Below are 20,821 nucleotides of genomic sequence, written 5' to 3' on the forward strand. Positions count from 1 at the left end.
CATTAGATATTTAGCAAAATAGGGAAAATTATCCTAGTGCTAATGTACACAGAGCTATTACACCCAGTCATGGTTAATAGCACTAAATGGATTTAGAGTGAGGAGTCTAGACTGCAATCCTGTCAGCATCTGCCCCTTCCCCAGTAATTTATTTGGGTTTTGCACCTGCAGATACTGGACTGGGACTGAATTCATACAGAATTTTTTATTTGGATAGCAGGCACTGAAATAGTAACATTTAAGAAGAACACTAAATAAAAGTGACTGTGTTACCATTAACTTTCCCTCCTTTGTTGTCAATACTGAAAACAATAGAATCCTGATTACCCAGGCTCTTACCATGAGAATCTCCTTCTCTAATTAACTCCCTAATCTATTGGCACCCTGATTATTAGACATATCTTGTGCTGCCTGGTGTGTTTCAATGGTTGGAAAGCTTTCATAAAATATTTCAGTTTTAGCTCATTCATTGGCACAGTGTGTCTTTAATATTCCATGCAAACATAGTGATGGTCCTTTCTTTTGTGTGATGTAATCTCCATGCTCTGGAGCATTACAAGCCTTTCTGAAAAGGTAGTAGATATGCAAAGGCTATGAGAACATCAGAAATAGAAAGGTAATCGTGCAGAGGTGAGTAAAAGTCCTCTCTTTGCCTGCCTGTCTGTTCCGACGCCCCACGCATATGATAAGTCACAGCTGAAAATCACCTTTTCCTCCAGTTTTAATGATATGCATAGGTACCTACAGGCATCTCCAAAGGTGAAAGGTTCTAACCCATTGTACCCTGCAGCCATGGCAAAGGGAGTTTGGTTACAACTTGTGGAACAAAAAGGTTTTCCTTCAGAGCCTTGTATATTCAGGCTTGTTTGTATGAGAAAGAGATGTGTCTCTCAAATTCTTCTCTCTCTAATATCGGAAAAATAAATTAAATTCCCCTCCCCTCATAATAATTTCTTCAAAACCAGAAGACACCCACCTCAGAGAATCAAACCAGCATGCCCAGGCAAATCTTCTTTTCACTGGAAGAGCTGCAATTCTGCGGGAAACAGAGAAAGAAAACCAGTTTAAAAGCCTTCTCATCAAAAATCCTGCACCTAACTCTTGGCTGTACACATTTTAAGTCTCAAAGATACCCCATTGCTTATCTGAGTAACATTTTAATTTTATTAAATGATAGACCAATTATTGTTTTTTTCAAATATTCTTGGTATTGGACTATTCCATTCTTTGTTTCATTCTATGGAGCATCAACATTTGCAGTTCTTTTCTAAGAGGATCCTTTTTAGTTGTACAAGTTGAAGTCTGTCATCAGTGTATAAGATGTGCCTCTTGTCCTACACCTAGAAACATGCATTGGTGTGGTAGCTTTCAAGCAGTTGCACATCAGTGTGTAGACTCTTTTCAACATGTTCAGCCTGGATTCGTGTGTGTGTGTGTGTGTGTGCAGTTTACCAATGGATGTGGTGGCCTTTTTGTGGTCTATGAAGTCTGTATTTTGTATGCGTGGAGCCTTGCACTAGTCCTGCTCATGAGTGAAGATAAAGGCATGGAATCCATTCTCCTATGTCTCTCTCCAGAATCTCCCTCCAGTATTGACAGGAGTCTATATATTTTTAACATCAGAAGGTAGAGCACCCTGAAAACTATGTACCAATCGTAGTACAAAAGAACTGGGAAAATAGAAAAGGGTGAGAGAGTAGAAATGAATATGTACAGTAGGAAACCTTTCTCCACTGCGTGCAATATTTTAATTAAATTCATAGTAACCTTAAGTTACTATTGGGGATGCTAAAAAGCTTTGTAAAGACACAAGTGGTTTTGATGAAACGAATTGATAATCTTTGAAATATGTAAGCTTTCCCCCCTACCCCTTGCTGCTACCTATAACAGCTTGTATAATTCAAGACTAATTTTTTACTTGGTTCTCCATAAAGCTATTTATTTCTTGTCCATTCTTTCCTTCTTTTGTAACTATTTCTGAATTTCATGGGCTTCTCATAAAACACTGTAATGCTAATGCTAAGGGTAATTTTTTTAAGGTGCTTCAAAATGTAGATGTTTAATATGCAGCTGCTCTTTAAAGGGGCAAAAGGTTTCTTTCTGCCAATTCTTTCAGATTCTGTATTAAAAATCTCTTTTTTTCCTCTCAACCATCAATATTTAAGGAAGTACCCTTTCATGCTTTCTGTAATCCTGTTAAAAACAGTAGGTATATTCTAGACATACACGATGGTGCAAAATAATCTAAACACTCAATGTTTGTTTGCAGATTTGCTCTAATGAAAAAGGCTCAAGATATATAATGAGACAGCCCCTCTGATACAGTTAATCAGTATCCACACAAGTTGATCCCTTGAATGCATTACATGATTCATAAGAAATTGCTTAGTACATAAGAAATCAAGATTGAATAATATTTGCTGATGTCTTATTTTTCAACTAAGAAATCTAACACTGTTAAGGACAAAGAGGAGTAAGAGGTCCTCACTTACATTCCTCTGCTCTCTGCAAAATGGGATAGTTTCACAGACAGCTATATTGTAAAAAAAATTCCAAATAGTGAGTAGAAAGGGTTCTTTCATTTAGTTGAACATTATAGGAGTATGGTACCATGCCTAAACTGTAAAAATATTTTGATTCCAAAATGCATTTAATAGGTCACACTTTTACAATCACAGCTTAGCGTTAATTACTATGTCTAGTCTCAAAACAGGTCTATGGTAATAAGCTTCTCACTAAATCATTGTCTTCACTGTGTCTAAACTGTCAGGGTGGGGATTTTTAGAGGTGCCTGATCAATACATAAACACAAATCCTGTTAAAACTCTCCATGGCACTGGTGAACAGTTATGTGCTTTAGAAATCAGTTGTTCTTCGATCCAGGTCCTGTTTCATTTTGCATAGGAATAGTTGGTGAAGGAAAGGAAAGAAAGGAGACCATGTCCTCAAGTGTACTTGCACAACAGTAGGTCAGGATAGCTGGCTAATGGGGATGAAAGATGCTCAGACCTGCAGTGAACTGCATAGGCAAATCCTTTTTCACGGGTAGTGGGTGTTTATTGCACAAGATGCGCTGTCTTTAGTACCTCTCCTGACAGGGTGGCTGTGGTAAGCACGTTCAGCCAGAAATGATTGCTTTGCTCCATCATCGTAGCAAATTTCTAAAGCAAAAATTGTCATGACAAAATTGGGGGGTGGGTGGGAGGGTGCTTATTTTTTTGATTTTCTGAAGGAATGAAATTTGGAAAAGGAAGAGTTAAAAGAAGTTACTGCTGCTGTAATATACATGCCAGGCTCTTTCGGTCTTTTAAGTCTTCACAGCTTTCTTACAACAGGTTCTCTTCATGTCTAGAAAATGCAAATCTCTGGGCTCCTAAGAGCAACTGAATAGGGATATGTATTTCATCTTAAAACAAAGAGCAAAGAAAAAAAAAAAGAAAAAGTTATTCAAAGGATTTTGGAAACAGGTGTTCTAAATCAACATTAATTGGATTTCAGTTAATTATTCCTTATACTTTAGGGATTATAGGAAAGGAATATAAGAGAAAAAAGCAAGAACAACTTCTCTGACACACTAATTGCTCTAATATTATTTAAGCTAAGCAGCCCCTTATTCCTTTCACCCCCATCCCAGATAAATTGGCCTCCAGATGACTGTTACAGAGCCTAGGGAATAAGAATGAAGTGAAAAAGCAAGATGCAATCTTTGAAAGCTACCTTTACTTGGGAGGGTGGTTACATATTTAGTCTATTATGTATACTATCCTCTGCTTGTAACTACTAAGATAAAGACAACTGCTAAAAAGCTGTTATAGATTGATTTTGGACACCACATTTCTAGTATGAAGATTACCCATGTGATTCCCCTGATATTTTACCCCTTGCGGTGTATAATCTATGCACAGAGTTTAGACTGGGTCAAGAATGTTTCTCCAGGGCTGGCAGAGGAAGGCTAGGTGGAAGACAGGACATCATTAAGGATTGTATTTTGGCTTTTGGCTTTGTGTTCTAATTCATATTGGAATGAGTCCACTTTTTGGCCAATATTGGAGCTGGTGCAACACTTGGCATGAAAAATTGTATATGGAAAGTTTTAGTTTGCCTCTGAGAACTGACTGGTTCCAAATCTTAAAAGAAGGGGGAGAGGGGGTGAGCGAGACAAGATCTAATGAGATTTTCAAAAGAATTACAAATTGAGATGGCCTAAAGAAATGAGTTTTTAAAATAGAACTGAAATTAGGGTGGTGGTGTCGTTTTTTATTTGGGTATAATCTTTAATTTTGTGCAAACTTTTATGCCGATCCCTCTTAGTTTTCAGTTGATGAAAGTGAGAGCAGGCAGCGACACTTGCTAGTCTCCTGTCACTGTCCAGCCCCAGAGAAGTGAGTGATACCTGTGATAAAAGTAACAGATTTTCAAAGTTATTTTTAAACTGTAATATGATAAAATAATCAGAGCTTCTAGTAACAACCATATATTTGAAGTATACATGAAACGTGTTGCTTTTGAACAGGAGATATTGTCAAGTTGTACGTGAAATTATTTACACAGCAAATTTTAAAAGATTTCGGAAAGCCTGATGAAACTTGCCTGAGGGCAGCTAGAATTTGCATTCCAGACTCCTGCATGGACAATTTGCTAAGCATCTCAGTTAAAAAAAATTGGAAGGAGACTTCCCACATTCTGTAGTTCTCATCTACAACTGAGGTATATTACTAAGGAGATATAGCTTTGCCCACTATATGCATCAGCATATTTACCATCCTTACAAACAGATGTGAGCATAATTACATCACATCTACACAGTCACTTATTTACCTGACTTCTGTACATATTTGCATAAGGTCCTAACAGGGACTTTAAAGATCTGAGATTTTTACAGGTCCTATGAAAATATTTTTCTTAAATTAAACTTAAATTAAACCCAAATTTCCACCACACCTGCATGAAATTCTTAAGAACAGATGCTTTAGTTGCTGCTATGAAAGCACAGTAGAAAGCAGTAGTGAAAAGAACAAGACTTCATGTGTTGGTAGCTTTCAGGGAATGGGCCAAATAGGTGTCTGTATTGTTCTATCTGCTCTTATTTATCTCCTTAACTCATAGCATTTAGATGGCATCATTTCTCGTGTTGTGCAGATGATGGTACTGCCTTCTGTAGGAACAAAATATTTCACAAATGTCACTATTGCTAACTGACAATGAAGTGCAAAAGATAAATATCTCTAAAGTTTTGTTCAGTAACTGTAAAAAACAGTATTAAACATATGAAGATAAATTATGAAAATACATGTATGCTACATATATATGCATGCATATTTAACTCTTGATTTCCCAAATGTGGCAGTTCATAGCTTTTATCTTGGTCATCAGTGTTTTGGGTTTTTTTTTTTCCATAAAGCTACTGCATGCAAGCTTTATTCTTGCTTGTACAGAACATGATTTTACTTTGCAAATGAAGGTGCAAACTTTTCCTTCTCATTAAAGGTAAAAAAAAAGCAACTGCAAAATTCTGTTTCAGTAATTTTTTCCCAAATCAATTCCATCAGTATCAGCTTGCAGGAAAATAGATTTCAAATTAAATTTGTAATTAATATCCTAGATGAGTTTTATGCTCTTTTACACTATATACAGCATCTCAGCATTAGCAGTGTTTTAATGCTCAGAGTTCTGTAGGTTTTTTATCCCTACATCAGTTTTTTCCTTTGCTCCCCCTTCTGACCTTTGCTAAAATCTTCACCATGCTGTATAGGTGATAATTGACTGCCTTTTAAAAGATACTTTTTGTATCAGCTGAGTGCTTTCTTGTTTGAGATGGGAAGGTATTTTATGGACAGACTTAAAGCGTGGTTGTGCTCAGTCATATGTGCAAAAATATACCTTGTTAGTCGTTTGTAATCCCCAGCCCATGGTGGTTCTCTCCAGTTTGTATGTGGGAAGAGATGTGCTCATTTAATTACAGACCAGATGCGGGGCCTAAGGGCCTGACCCAAAGCCCATTGAAATCAGTTGGAATCCTACCATAGATTTTAATGGCCCTACATGTTTAGATCTCTGACTCATTTTTATAAAACCAAACCAAACCAAAAAAGCAACTTATTTTTGGTCTCCTCACTCCTTTCCCATATTCCTTAGAAGGAAAATCCCCCCCCCCAATGCAATGAAAACAATTTAAAAAAAACCCTGACAGTGTTCTTTTAAGAAAGCGTTGTAATAGGAAGCTGGAACATGGCTTTATAGTACTGCGGTGGCTACGGTACCTTTTTGCACTACAGACATTTTCTGATAATACTTTGCAGAGAAAGGTTGATGTGCTTGCGCAGAAAAACAGTTTATATACAGTACGAACTTGGGGCTACATGGTAAAAATATCTGTACAGTCAGTGTAGTCTATTTGTGAAATATAGCAGGGAAAAATATTTATGAGCACCACAGGACATGAAGCCCAAAGTGCAGTCATTTCTAAATGAAAATTATGTGACAGTTCATCAGTATTTAATGCTAACATTGCTTGATCTAGACATAAAGAATTTAGCAGCCATTTATCATAACATACAGTACTGTTCATTTCCTGATTTGCTTAGAATACATTGGTGTTTTAATCTCAACATGAGCCACAGGTCTAATTTTAGATATTTAATGAAAGGAAAATCCGGCGAGAGACAGATTTTTCACATGGCTATTAGAAGCCTACTCCCACAACTTGAATTGGTTGGTCTTTTTAATGCGTGCTCCCAGAAGCCACTGCTTGGTCCCTGCACCAGATGCAGGTGTTCCCTTGTGCTGTCAGCCAGGAATGATTAATGAGGATTTGCCCCTACTGAAAGCAGTCTTTGGAGCATTGTTCAGGGCATCTGTGGAACTGTCGGGGGAGACAAGGACACAAGTGAACAACCAATTATTTGGCCATCACTGAGGCAGCATGAAAAAGACATCAAATTGGACAGAAGAGCAAAGCTTTTGTTTCATGATCATATTTTTAGGTGTTAATAGTAACAGAGGAATTCTACCTGTTTTGTTTTGCTTTTTTTTTTTTTTCAGGGGAGAGAGGAAGGGCTCAGACACCACTTTAAAGCTATGAAAGGGTGTGTAAAAGAAACAGAGACAGAAAACTGATCACGGTCCTTTAAAAGTGTAAAAGGGAGGAAAACACACAGAATTGATTTCTTGGCGGTTGCACTGTGTGTATAAAGATATACCGTTTTGCTCGGCTAACATTAGGGAACGAGGGCTAAGAATTCTGTGAGAAGGAGGATTTCTCATGCAGGGAGCTTCTTAATTGCTGGCCAAATACAACAGTTTAGGAGCTGGGGCTTTAACAAGTGATAGCGCAGGGAAGTGTTACATTAGATTCTGAAAAAGAAAATGTGAGGGAGCAAAACCAGAAAACATTTGCAAGATTGCATTCAGCATTCAGCCTGCATCCCTCCTTCTGTCTCAAAGAAAATACTCTTAGGTGCAGAAGAGTGAGGGGAAAAAAGAGGAACAGAACTAAAACCACTCTGCTCAGGCTTAGACTTCTGCATTTTTATATTTACCAAGACTTGTGATTATAAATACTAATTTTAAACCAGAGGGAAAGGATTATATTTTCAGAACAATCCAATTACAGAATGGATTGTTTGTAAAATACATTTTATGCTCCATCCTGTCAAGCCTCTTTTTACCACAGTGTTAAGGATAAAAAAGTTAATTATACAGCTTAATTCTAATGAGGAATATAATGTTATATTGCCTAATAACATATAGTATGATTTCTACTGAAGTAACGTAATTAATATTTGCAGTGGCTAATTCCCTAACCTCAGAAGTTCCTCTGTCCCCACACATACATGCAAGAAAAGGAGTTCAGATCCTGAAACAATTACAAATCAAAATTCCAAACTATTCCTTAACCAAGGAGAATTCTGTATTTCTAAATTAATAGCTTAGTTATATTTGACTACCTGGATTTAGTTTGGTTTTCAAATTATTTATCCTTTAATGGCTCCATTTTTCAAGGAGGACTCATGGCCTGTGATTTCTCATTGCCAAAATTATGTGAATGTCCAGATGTAAAGGCCTGTTTCCTTACCCCAGCTGGTTTGTACGAAGGTTTTGTAAGCAAAAAGGGTTTGTATGTTTTATGTTTAGAATGAGTTGCTGCAGGTAACACTTTGACTTACGATATACAGATTTACAGAATTTGTCATCTCAGTGTCAAATGTCTGGGTCTGAAACCTGAACAGTCAACTACTGTCTCTATTTACTACAGGCTGATGATTTTGTTAGAAAATAAAAATGTAAAAACAAAAATTAAAAAAATCCTTGGGATTTAATAACCGTGTAATCATAAAGAAGGAAAAAAAACAACCGTACACGCTTAAATTGAGTCTTTATATTTTAAGAATATCACATAATATTTCTTTACAGCACCCAAATGAAAGTCTTGATCAGAAGGAAATCACTAAGCAATCTAAGAATCCTTAGGATAGTCCAGCATTTCTGATAACTGTGCAAATCTTTACATTGGGAATAGCCTCAATACCAGCTCTTGAACTGCAGTACTGATGTGTTTATTTCTGCAAGTCTGTCCTTTTCCAGTACAGCTGTTTGTTACTCTCTGCAAAGAACTCTGACATTTGAAACTGAGCTTTGTCCCCTCTTGCATTTGGTATATGTGCTGGAACTTTAAATGACTGTATTAGAAGTTATAAAATCAGTGTACAGACACACTCAACTCTGTTTCCTTCTTGTCAGGAAGAGACAATGGCATCAACAACATGCCCCTGTGTCTGAAAGACATTACTTGATGGAAGAACAGTCTGTTAGACTCCTCCTGGGCATGATGGAAGTGATGCCGGTGAGGAAGGAAAATATTTCCAGGAACACAAGGAATGATTATAGCATCTCTAAAGGGGACATTTGCCTGTGACTGTCAAAGTGCTGAATTGAGTTTCCTAATCCTAGATAAATAAATAGAAAGAAAGCTTTCTGCCACTGTAGGCTGTGCTGAAGACTGCACCTTTTCTTGCCAGGTATGGACTTTGCTATAGTAATTCAAGGCTTGTTTATCACTGTGCTGGATTACTTCAGACTATTCTACTTGGAGTTGTCAGCTGAAGAGCATAGAAGCATCAGATGTTCAAGCTTGATGAAATTTCTGAGCAACATAAAGAAGAGCGCAGCCTGTTATTTAAATGTGTCAGCAGCATACAGCACCGAAATAGCTTCAAGGACAGGGTCATTCTCCAAATCTCCTGGTGGGTGAGCACCTTTGGGATGGAGCCCCTGTGAGCCCCCATGGGAGGTCCCATGGGACAAAGATCAGGACAATACTTTAAAGCAAGGACTGAACCCTTTAAGTGGAGGTTCTTTGGCCTGAAAATAAGGATGGGATTTGCCAGGTAGTGCACATAGTGGGAAAGCCCCTTTTTACACACCATTGCCTCCAGTACAGTGACATCTCTTCCATCCATTACATTCCTCTGCAATCCGCATGCTTTTCAAAGAAAATTATGTTTCTACCAGTACTTGTGCTTAGGTTTCAGTATGGTATCTGATACATGTTGTATTATGATGTTTTCCTTGTAAATCCTTATGTATGTATGTATGTATTTTCATGATACTTCAATAAAAACATCAAAATTGAAATTCAAAGCAAAACAAAACCAAATGGGCAAGAACATATGGAAAGGGATAAACCCATTAACATCTTTATTATGAGTGTTGCTTGCTAAAAACATCAGCTTTGATTTAGCTTTATGAGGTAAATCCACTGGAGATTTATTTTACAAAACTACAAAAAAATTCTGAAACTGTCACTTTTTTATAAGGATCTCTAATGCTCTACAGACTGCATGAGACTATGAAGTAGTGGATTAGTATGAGGGGAAGATGGTTACTACCTGTGAGATGACTTTCTTCCTGTTCCACTATATATTTATGGTGCTATGTAGCTAAACAATAGATGTGTTCTATTCTAAGTCACGACATATTCTTATGGATCTTTGCAATTCTTTTTGATGAAAAAATGTTTCTTTGTCTGTAAATAGCATGGCTACTGTAATAAATTGTTAGGCAAAAAAAAAAACCAAGAGAAAAATAGTTAAAGCCCAACTAAATATTTTTATATTTTTTAATATGTAATATTTAACTTTTATGCTGGAAAGAATAAGGGTTATTAGAATGATGTTATGATTAAGGGTGAGCATTTATTTCTCTTATTTATGGTAAGTAAAATCTAGCAACAACAAGCTCAAGATTTCAGGACTTGTCTTTTATAAAACTTTTGACTATCCAGATTTCTCTCTTGATCCTTCCTCCTACCAGTATAAAACAGCCTGATAGGTTCTGGTCACTACAGCCAGTATACGTCTGCTGATGGTGACCATGATGAAACTCCTAAGACTTTTGTGCCTCTCTTATTGCCTCCAGGCCTGAAACGAGGGGAGGCTGCAGGCAACTGTGGTAAAGTCATTAGAATCTCATCAAAACTGGTTGTTAATGAAGCATTTGATAAAGCAGACAGAATTGCCTCTGCTGCTTGCACTGACAACAAATAAAAGGGCAAAGGAAAAGGTTTGGATTTAAAAATTCTCGCCCTTGCAGGAACACCACGAATCAGCTGCAGTTTGTTTTATTGTCACATAGGCATTCTGATATAAGGGTAGGCAGGGCAGGCGGGGATTTTGCAGATGACATTTCTATATCGATTTTATATAATAATGCTGTACATGCTTGGTTTGGGCTGCAAAATTTGCAGTGTGAACTACTTAAGTTCTGGCTCTTTGGCAGTAGAGAATTGTGAGGCTAAAATAAACTTCAGTTCCTTTACCCTTGATAGCTTATTTTTGCACCTGAAATCCCAGAGCTAGGAGTTCAGTAAGTTTGTGCTTACACATAGGTATGTATTTACTTATGAGATCTACTTGTTCTCTGAAACTGCAGCTTATATCCATAGAAAACTATCCACAGATTTTACAAACATCATTGGCTTATTCAGCTTTTATTTTTCTTCTGTGCTTAAGAGTAGGTCACACTTAGGACTGATGTGTGAGGCCAAAGGGCTTTTCTTTTTCAATATCCCCCAGCCTATTTTTTCACCAGCATAATTTCCCACTATTTCTGGATTTCACTTTCTTCTTTCTAGTCGCTCTCATCTTCATGACGGTTTTCTTTGACTGTTAATACCATCTTGTACACATATTCTTTTCCGTCTTCCTCCTCTCCCCAGCCCACCCCCACCCCGTCCCCCACCCCCCTTCACACATTCCCTTTGCTTCCTATTTCAGTTCACACACTTTTCCTGGTCTGTTTTCCACACCTTTGTTTGTTCCTCCTCCATTCATGCTATAACTGGGAAAATATTGTTCTCCACACCTAGGGAAGCAGATCTTCACTAATGATGGTGAAGTTTCACCATGCATATTCACATGCTGGAAATAACAACATGGTTAAGTGTCACTGACCATTTTTCTAGGGAAAAGATCTTTAAATTAAGAGGCTTTCATTGATGTTCTTTGTAATATAAAATGATTTAGCTTCAAATTACTCCATATCTGAAAATGAGTTAGGCAAAATACGTGTCGGTATTTGGATGTGTTATGAAGCCTTACCTTATGTATCTTAATTGTTAGACTTTTCTTTGGATTTGTATGAACTGTCAAGCTTTATAATTTGTGTGTATCTACTCCAGTTTTAAATTCTTAGCTGCCTCAACTTATTTTATTGCCCTTCATGGTGCTACATTAATGGTAAGCATAACCACCTGTTGCACGTATTTGTTCGAATGAATGCTACCCATTGTATCATCCTTACTTAAACCTCATTTTAACATATTTTTGAAAGCTTTAAAAATGCAGATGATGTTCCAAATTCTGATTAGAAGCAAACAACAGATTATCAGAGTATTTTGGTCAAATAAGAAAATGTAATCCTTTACTGGAAAGAAAGAGACATAGCATCCACACTGGGGTGTAGATAGTTACAAGAAGTGGTGGTCTGTAAGCAGTAACAGAAAATAAATAGTACAGAAATATTATTTCTTATGAAGTACCAGAGCCTAGCATTTTTATAAAACATAATCTTGACTGCAAGTCTTGAACAGTAATGAAATAATGATTGTCAGAATACCAATATAAAAAATATTTGAAATAATAATTTGTATTTTGAGGTTTGTATTGCCCCATTCCACCTAACAGCCAATAGGAAGTCAAAGCACATTTTAAGAAAAGTTTATTAAAATCCATTGCATTTGAAAAGACTTAGATCTACATTTCTGCTATCAGAGGCTGCTTCAGGTTCTTCCCCTATGGATACAGCTTATGTTTGTTTTCAGAATTGCTGAAGCCAGAAATACAGTCTGTGAGTTTGAGTGAACTTTCTTCACCTAATTTCAAATCTGCTTGAACTTAGTGACTTTGTATATTTGATTTAAGCTTCTTTGAGTTTGCATTCAATAAAGGAGAAGAGTATAGGTGAAGGGAGAAGAGACAGAAAATCCAATGCAGAAATATCGAAAAAAAGTTTGATATACATGCCACATGTGAATTACTAGTTTCTCTTTTAGTATCTTCTCTGTTCTGCAGCATAGATGCTTTCCTTGGCAGAAAAAAAAAATAATAAAAAAATCAAGTTGCCATTTTTGTTTTTAATGTAATCATGCACAAAGTGGTTTTACTTCATCAGCTGCAGCCTTAGCAGACAAATAGATATTATGATTTATTTGTGTCCAGCTTTGCAACATATTCTTCCAAAACCAAATCATGGTATGCCGGAAGACACGTGAAATGGAGTGTTCTATGTTGATCTCTTATTGTCTGCTAGAAAGTCTGTCCATCCCTGATTATAATCACGTCCACTTAGTGGTCAAGCTAATTCACCCTGCCGGCCAGATGATCTAGTTCAGTGTCCACTGCTGTTATTACAGACTGGAGGTCAAATCTTTCATCTGTTGTCTCCAAACTCAGTTGGACACTGTTTCTTGCTGGGCGTCTTTGGAAGAAGGTGATAAATCTTGTTGCTAATATCCCAGGAGGTAGTAACATGTCTTCCTACAGGCTTATCTTCAGTTTTTTTCCAGGCTTTGTGAACATAAAAAAAAACTTCTGAAAATTCTGCGGGTTTGTTTGTTTTATTTTCATATCTGTGATACAGGTATCTCCATTTACTCAAAACTGAACTGTGAATTGTCAACACAGAGTCTTCCAAGATTTTGTCTTCATTTTCGTGTCCATAAACAGGAATATAATCAAATTCCACTATCAATATTATGACTACATGTGTGTACAGGTAGTCTTTTGCAGCATAACCAGTTTACATTGCTTGTTATGGTCTGGTTGTGTGCCAGAAGCCCCTGAAATACAGTGTACGTGGATTTCAGGAATGCTGCACTAGGGAGAACTCCTTTTGCCAACAGTAATTCCTGGATGGTGAAGAGCAGACATTTTATACATAAGATCTATGGAGATCAGTGACTTCTGAGTTGGCTACAAAAGGCAACTTGAAAGAAGTTTTTATGTTACACCATGGTTTATGTGAAATTTGGCATTTATGGGTCAAAACCAATAAAGCCACTTGCATAGAACTGTAAAATGGCTTATGCTTTGCTTTGTCTCTAAGCATTAATTTAAGACACAAGGATGGCATTGCCTAGAGCCTTTGTGGATACCATGAAAACCTGCTTCATTTTTTTGCTGTTATTGAGCTGGCAGCCAGATTAAGCGTTGATTGTAAACTTCTTTCCCTCTCTCTGCTACTGCACTAAATGCATCCTGGTCAAATGAAATTATGTGGGTTTATAATAGAGGTAAGTTTATAACTTAACTTATTATATTTATATGGTGTATAAAATATATCTATATGTAAAATTATAATGTAAAATTATTATCATAAAAAGGCATTGCAAGAGTAAAGATATTCTAAAAGAATGGTTTAACTGTGAAATTGTCATAGCATTAGAAACCTGGGGATACCCATGCAGGTCACAGTTGGGCTGGCCTGCCCACATAATGCTTACTGTACCGTGTAGACTAACCAGCTCTGGTTAGCACTATCTAATTCACTGCATTTAACTGTAGTGGGTTTAGCAATCCTCAGCTTTGTAATAACGTGTTTGGAGGGGGAGCATTTTTCTGACACTGGTGACCATGCAGTCAGTAGTGAAGGTCATCCCAGTTCTCTCTGTTTTTTCTTGCCACAAGTGTCACATCTCCTGCAAGTGTCTATAAATGTCTATAGGTGTCACCTTCCCATTCCCCGCACAGATGCACCTCTTGCACTGGTTGCATTTTCCCTTTCTAGGGTCTCCTCTGCTTTCACCAACGCTACAAGAGGAGAACCAGTGCAAGAATTACATTCCACCACTCTGTCCACATTTGACAACTGATGATGAAGGAGTCTTTTTCACATCCACCACAAGATCCTCGGAATATCTTTTGAAGAAGAAAGAAGCAATGAGCTAGGGTTGCTGTCATAATTCTTTTAGTTCAAACTCGGGCATAGTCATTGAGTTTGGCTGTAATCCCTGAAATGGGGGAACTTTTTCATGCTTTTTCTTTTGGCAAAAGATTAGTTGGTGTAAGGTGACATATACTTTGCAGAAATAAAAAGGTAGCCCAGGTTCCATTTCTCCTCCGATGAGGAACCAGCCTACCTGGTGGACAACAAGCAATGCAGCTCAACTGTCACTGCTCTAGCTGCCACATTTTTTGAACTGATTCCAGAAAGATCTTTTATTTCTTAACTCTGTTTCATAATTGAAAAGTGAGAACCAAATTATCTCTCTGTCCTTTTCTATAACTCTTCAAAGGAGTCTGGCGTGCAGTGTGGAGAACGCCCGCTGCACTGTACCCCAAGCAGCAATTAGCTCTGAGAAAGAACTGTAACCATGAAGTACACATTTTAGAGCATCAAGGAATACATATCTTTTTTTCTAAATTATTCTTTATTATGATGTAATTGCTTAAATAATTTTGAATTTGCCTTAGCATAAGCTGAGAAACTTTGAATAAACTGCTCTACTGTGCATTGATTTTCTTCTATGAATTCATGTTGAGACAAATATTAGAACAGATTTAATACAAATACACATATATTCAATGTATCCATTCATATAAATACTGAAAAACAAGTGTTCTCAAACATTTATATTATAGACTGAGAAGGACTTGAAAGGGTGCTTTGTGGAGTATATGGTCTTTTTTCTCTACCAATCAAATGTTTCTGCATTATGTAAATTTGCCTTTTTTTTTAATGAAGTTGGTAGTGGTAAGTTATGACTTTTAAATGTGACTTTTTGACAATGGAAGTACAGGATCAAGTATAATTCAAACCTTGGGTACATTTTACCTGCGTTACTTTATGGCTTTAACTGCAGCGGTGGTGAGAAAGGAGAGATGGCCCAGCTCTGTTGCAGACAGATTTTTGTGACCTTGGCCAAACTGCTTAAACTCTGTGAGTGAAATCCTACCTCCACTAAAGTCAAGAGGCTTTTTGGCATTTATTTGAATGGGGCGAAGATATCACATTTGAATTCTGAATTGTTAATAAGAACAGGATAACATGTACCTAACTCTCATAGCTCTTGTGAAGCTAATTAATCAGCAGAGTACTTTGAGATCCTCAGAAGTATAATAGAAGCTGCAAGTACTATTATTTATTTGTCATGTAATTGGAAACCAGCAAGGTAAAAAGTCATTGATAAAAATCCATATCACAAGGTCATTTCTTTCAATGTTGCAAATCTCTTCTTCAATCAAGAGCTTTGTAACTGATGAAAAGTACAGCCTAATCATAACATTATCAAGTCAATTTAATTGGTGCTCTGGCAGCACATGAGATCATAATGAAGTCATTTTTGCTAGTTACAGGCTTAAAAATATTTTTATAGCACCCTTCATCCTAGTGGGAACTTTAAATGCCTCACAGACAGGATTAAGATTTTCTGCTTCTGTTATACAACTGCCTTTATGTGGCAGATACCAGCTGTTTTAATCGTGTCTAAAAAAATTACTGGTAAGCATGATATTACTGCGTTTGTACTTATCCTTTATACCTATTACATAGTTTGCACCTTTAAAATTAATGTTCAGATACATCAAGGAACAGAGGTAGCACTTTTGGATTAGAGGGGTTCTGATGCTTTCAAGGTTGAACACTGATAGTTGTCACTGTTGCTGAAGCACAGTTTTTAAATACGCTCTGTGTCTGTGAAAATCCCATTCTTGCCAACAGAAATTTCTGCATGTTTTTGCACAATAGTCTGTTTCGCTTTGGCAGAAACTTAAAGCCCCCCAAACTAAGATGGGATTTATGGCATCCCAGGTGAAGGTTTGGAGTAAGAGCGGTTAGGTTTCTACCCGCACGTCCTGTTACATTCAGTGGATTGCTTAATTTACCGTGGTATAAGCTTCCGTATTGCAACAGATGGAAATAAAGTCATTTTTTTCTTTGCCCCGGCTCTTTCATAGCCAGAGTGCCCAAGAGCTGGTGTGCCAGGGTCAGGGTCCTCCTGCTTCTCACACCTGCCATTGCTCCTTCCCTCAAGGACTGGGGTGCCGTGGCCACAAGTCCCCGTGGTGAGCTCCTGCCACCGGCCACATGTCACCTGCCATGGCTTGTGGCCAGTGAAGATCAAGCTGTGACTCTCGGTTCTCTCTCATCATTTGCTCTTTCAGCAGGCACATGATCAAAAGCCCAATTTGAAATGCAGCCTTCAGGATAAGCCACAAATGCAAAGTGGCCAAAGGGCTACGTGTCATGGCTCAAGAAGTGATGCTGTCCGTGGGGAAGAGGGTTTAAAATCAGCACCTTTCCCTCCTAGTGTCTCACTTCCATCTTCCTCCTTCCTTTCTCTGTGGAGTCCTCTTTGTCTTTGTCATTGCCCAGTCTCCATAGCACACTTTTAGTCAGATGTGCCTGAATGTGTCTCATGTACTGGCAAGCTGAAGTTTCTTTTCCACTTTGATGGAAGGCGGGGAACCATAGGCTCGTCCCTCAGCCAGGCGGTGGCACGCAGCAGTGTCTAAACGAGGCTGCTTTCCAGTACAGTTTACTGGGAGAAAGGTGAGAAAGAGTGACTGGCAAAGGAGACAAGCTCCTGTGGGAGTTTAACAGGTGCTTACGGGTGTTTTATCTTTATAGGCAAAACCTCATATGTAAAGAGGGAAAAATGCTCTGAACAAGAGCCCTGATATATAAGGCCAAGGGCTGAGATATGAAGTAAAATAACGAAAGACAGACAACATTTTCTTCCTTTTTCCCTCGTTTAGCACCACAGCCACATCCTTACTCATACTGAAGTTCATTACACCGCACTGGCAGTGTAAAGGGACACTAAAGTGAGAGTTAAAGGTAGCTTTCCAGATGCAGTGCTTTAAAGGATCCTTCCGTGTAACTTAATCTGCAAAGCAATGGCTATGGTGCTTGTTTTCACTGGCTTGTTCCCTAAGCACCAGCAGCTTGGCAGTCTTGCTGTAGAAGTCCCTTACGCCCGTCAGACTCTAGTTTAGCACAACCAATGCCTCAGGTTGTTCATAAATACAAATAAAACCAGGATTTCCAGCCCCTCTCTCCCCAAAAGCTGCTGGGCTCTCAGGAAGCAGAGAACATATTACCCTTCAAGCTGGGAGAGATCTTTGCTTTAGATGTTTGTGGATAATTTGAGAAAGGGTATGTATTTTAAGAATTAATGGCTGCAGCGTATATAGTAAATACATTTATTTTCAGCTGAAATATATACCTTTTAAAGTCATTAATGCTTCTAACTTGGACATTTTGACATTTAGTCTTTGAATATTGAATATTTTGAAGAAAATGTTACAACCGGCATGTATGAATTTCATCTGAAGGCACTCTAAATGACCTGCATGTCTTTGTAGGGGACCGCATCTCCAGTGCTCCCAAAGGCCCCCAGCTGTTGTGCTGGGTGCCTGCAACCGCCATGTACACTTTTGACAAGTCTTTCACCGCCCCTCATTCTCTGCAGCAAGAAATTTAACCTAATTTTAGTCCTAAACTTATTTAAGGTAGACCTCATTGTGCCATAATAGATATATCCTGGGATACAATCAGATGTCATCTAAAGTTTAGGCTTTGGATTAGCAAGTTCCTGTCTTCAAATCTCAGTTTAGGCCTCTTAAAAGCTTCATTTTGATGACATTCTAGCCCAGTGAATTTTGCGATGAGTTTGGGTTTTCTTTTTACCTCAAACCACCTCACAGGTAATCGGTTTAGCTTGTTAGTAATGTTTCTGGTTAACCTGCAGAGGAAGTATCAAGTTCATTACAGATACAGCTGGAGAAGTTATGGTCCTCGCTGGGTGATCTGGGGGAGATGAGACGTGGTGCTGTGCTTGCAAGCATATTTGGGAATGAACTGAAAGTCTGGTCATTTATGCACAGCAAAAAGAAAAGACAAATTTAGATCTTCTTAGTTGTGGATAAAACAACTAAGTATATTGTGATTTCCCCACATTTTCAGTTATTCAGATGTATTTCTTTTCAAACTTTGTTTGCTGCAGGATTTAATCAAAACTGCTCCAAAACTGAGTTTTTAGTTTTCATTGGCCTGGTAGGCATTTGGTATTTTTTATGCACTCTGGAAAGGGAGGCGCAAGAACTGTTGGCACAAATATTGGCACTTAATTTGCTGTTTTAATATTTGCACCAGTAAACAGAGTTCCTCAAGTTTCTGCAGGTTTCTAATTGCAAAGGGATGGGAGGCTGATTTAAGTTGCCTGCCTTACAAATTTGAGGAAATAGCATGAAAATATTTTAACAGTACTCACTTTATCCTGCTCAGTAGCCACTTACAGAACTTTATAGAGGATGACAATATTAGCCAACAGTCAAGACAATGGTCCAAGAAAACCCCTTTTTACTTCAGACAAAGAGAGGGAAAGAGCATTGTGTAGGGGAGTGAAATTTCAGGGCAGCAGCTCCGCTGAGGGCTTGTTAAATCTTTCATTTGGGCCATTCACCTGCTGCTTATAAGCAATGAAAATGGTAGACAGCAGATGTGAAGGCTAGGAGGGGCTATAATGACATGAAAAACAAGTTGGGTGACTACAGAATCGAGAGAAGAAGGACTGAGACTTACCCTTTTGTGTTTGAAAAAAAACCCCACACATGTTATTATGATCCCAAACACTTTAAAAACTTTCTTTCAAATTGAATCAGGTAAAAATATGAAAAATGTAAATGAATAAATAAGTGGATAAACAAGTTTTTGAGTAAATGAAAAAAATAAAGTAATCGTGAACATGACAATTCTTGATCTCTGTATAACTCTCATTAACATTCACCAAGGCTGGAATATGACCCTCTGATTATGTGAGGTTTAGAATACGTATAATTTCGCTGAAGTAGATGATGAAAAAATCTGCCTATTTTGACCACCAGGATGTAGGTTGGCTTTTTCGATATTTCATAGCCCCCAAATCATACACCTTGCCGATGTTGTCTCCCATAGAAATGTTTGTGTTTTAATTTAAATCAGACAATAAAAGAGTTTGAGATCTGGTAAATTAGGAACAAAGGAAAAGGCTTTGTGCTCTGCTGCCTATAGTGTAACCATTATGGTTGTAGTAATGTGCTGTGAGAAGCCATTGGCATGCTAAAAATACACTACTTTAACAATAATCCATGCATAAAAGAGCCTGAAAGGAGATATGGCATATACCTAATGAATTCTGGACCTTTTCCATGCTTACCATTTATAGGATTTGAAAATTGCCAACCCATCTCACTACGTTATAATGTTTAAACTTTAACAAACAAATAAACACAGAACCCCTAAATGAATTCAGCAATAGTAGCAGGAAATTGAATACTGTCTGTGCTAAATGACTGTTGGGTTTTTGTTTTGGGTTTTTTGTTGTGTGTTTTTTTTTTTTAAAGAAATATGTCAGATTTTATATATATTCAAAACAGATGCATGATTGTAAATACAGGGTAGTTGTAATATTCTGAGCACATATTTAGGGACTTCCTCCCTTTTCCAAATCTCACTCAAGTGGAACATACACTCATTTCTGTAACAAAAATTCTTTCTACTCTATTGGCAAAATGAATAGCATCAACTCAAAATATTTAAAAATTTAGTCACATCCACATCTTGCAGCCTATAAGGAGCTTTCACGCTTTTGGGCTCGCTTTAGATCTTTAATACCCTTTCCTTTTGTGTCAAGGAGCTCACGAGGCGTAAAGAAGCACTGATAAACCCACTTAGATCCCTTCCTGGGCCGTCACCTCTCCCTGCCAAGCGGCTTTAGGTGGTAACTGATCTGTGACAGGCTGCCAGTCAAACAGAGCATTTCTGAAAGCTGACACAAAAGACTGAGCGCCGGAGAAAGGAGAGGAAAATAAGAAAAGAAACCAAACTGTATCAGCGCCTCTCCCCCCCGCCCCACTCCCCCAGCCCCCTCCCGCTCCCCCCCGCCCAGCCAGGTTCATGGCAGGGGCAGCTTATAGCCGGAGCGATAGCGATCAGCAGCCCTGCCAGGCTGGGGACTGCCCCGGCTTACGGCTGATAATAGCGGCGAAAGTGAGAGTGACAGTGGCAGGGAGAGTGACACCGGGTGCTGTCAGCGCCGACGCTTCCCGGGGGACCGGGGGGGGAGAGGGAGGCAGCCGCAGCGGGGGCGGGGGGACAGCAGGGTTGGGGGGGGCGGCGGTGACACCCTCTGCCTTCGCTCCCTGAAGGCCGGGGGGGGGGGGTGCTGGCCGTCTGTCCCGGCGGGGAGGGCTGGCAAACCTCCCCCTCCGCCTGAAATGCTGTTGTGCTGCCTGCCGGGGGGGGGGGACACACACAGAGAGACCCCCGCAGGGGTCGGGGCCTT

The 20,821-nt window shown here is 38.5% G+C and overlaps 1 long non-coding RNA gene across 5 annotated transcripts in view; it reads left to right on the plus strand.

The window, feature by feature from the left end:
- LOC138689560 (uncharacterized) overlaps positions 1-20,821 on the plus strand; it is a 201,002-nt gene that overhangs the window by 144,925 nt on the left and 35,256 nt on the right. The window contains exon 6 of one of the 5 annotated variants that reach the window (XR_011328437.1): positions 8,740-13,575. The exons of the other annotated variants lie outside the window; for them this stretch is intronic. This is a non-coding gene — a long non-coding RNA (uncharacterized lncRNA). Of the gene's footprint in view, positions 1-8,739; positions 13,576-20,821 lie in introns of those variants that run through there. 5 annotated transcript variants of the gene reach the window in all.

The sequence above is a fragment of the Haliaeetus albicilla genome, chromosome 17, assembly GCF_947461875.1.
Source record: "Haliaeetus albicilla chromosome 17, bHalAlb1.1, whole genome shotgun sequence".
Classification (NCBI taxonomy): Eukaryota; Metazoa; Chordata; class Aves; order Accipitriformes; family Accipitridae; genus Haliaeetus; species Haliaeetus albicilla.